Below are 1,517 nucleotides of genomic sequence, written 5' to 3' on the forward strand. Positions count from 1 at the left end.
ACACACACACACACACACATATATATATATATATATATATGTATACACTTGCATATATATAGATACATACATACATATACTTACACACATATACTTATATATATATACACCATGCATGGAAATGCCTCTTTCTACACACACACATATATATATATATATATAAACAAAACATTCAGACACTAAGGTATGAAATAAGATGTTACCACTGGTATCAACAATAGTAACAAACGTGGTTCACAGGCAAAAGGCATTATTTTTCTATAAATTATAAATCGGTGGTTTAATTAAGACTTTAACTCTTATTTCTAGCAGGTCGATGCTCTTTCGCATCCTTATGCTTCGTGCTGATTTATATATATATTTTGTTTAAAATTATTGATGTAAAGATGTAGTGGTTTTAATTTTTAAAGAAGTTAACAACGTTTTCTGTCTGTGTAATTGTGAATGTTACGTTTAGGAACCACTTCACTGGAATTTCGAATCACTGAATTTCGAAACTGATGTAAGTCTTTTAGCAATAACGTTGAAAAAATAATGGTTTGAATTTGCAGGAGAAAATTTGGCGAATATAATAGCCAAAACAATCGAGTGAAGGGGTGACAATGTATATATCTCCTTTGATAAGGTCTGTAAATGAAACATATTTATTTTGCCCGTTTGGTAGATAAGTATTGTGTTAAGGGTTAATGAATTTTATTACAAGTCCTGGCCAACATGAACAGTTCTTTTAAAAAACTAACTGTGATGGTATGCCGAAGACTGGATAGCCCTAGAATGGAAAGCATTTCTTCGGATAAATTTTGTAAAATGGTTTAATGAAATGAAGTAATTTCAAAATGAGTTATAAAAATTAAAATTATCAGTTGAATGTTTCAAAAGTTATGTTTTGGTAGAGCAGTTTTGTATAGGAACACATTAGGAAAATATATATGAATACACCCTGTCTGTGTTTTCACACTCACACACACACCCAGAGATATTACACATTTGTGTTCTGTTTATGCATGTTTATACACACACTCACACACACACATTCTTTTATTCTTATATATAATATATATATATATAATGTATGTTGGTGTGTATGTATGTATATATGTGTGTGTGTATGTATTTATATGTAAACTTATATATATATCATATACAAATTTATATACATGTAATAGATATATATTTACACACATATACACACATTCACACATTAAACATATATGTATATATATACATATACATATGCATACATACATATATATATATATATATATATATATATATATATATATATATATATATACATACATACGTATATAAATATATATATATATCTATATATATACTCGGGCCGACCGACCAAAGCCTTGTTGGGAGGAAATAGAAAGAAGCCCGCCGAATATATATACATATGTTCTTGTGTGTGTGTATGTATGTGTGTGTGCATGTTCATGTGTGTGTGTGTATCTATGTTTGTGTGCTTGCGTCTGTGTTTCTACCCCACCATCGCTTGACAGCCGATGTTG

General features: G+C 29.3%; 1 protein-coding gene across 11 annotated transcripts in view; it reads left to right on the forward strand.

Annotated features, from left to right (window-relative positions):
* LOC106880080 (uncharacterized) overlaps positions 1 to 1,517 on the forward strand; it is an 83,847-nt gene that overhangs the window by 41,761 nt on the left and 40,569 nt on the right. The window lies entirely within an intron of this gene.

This window comes from Octopus bimaculoides, chromosome 8 (genome assembly GCF_001194135.2).
Source record: "Octopus bimaculoides isolate UCB-OBI-ISO-001 chromosome 8, ASM119413v2, whole genome shotgun sequence".
NCBI lineage: Eukaryota > Metazoa > Mollusca > Cephalopoda > Octopoda > Octopodidae > Octopus > Octopus bimaculoides.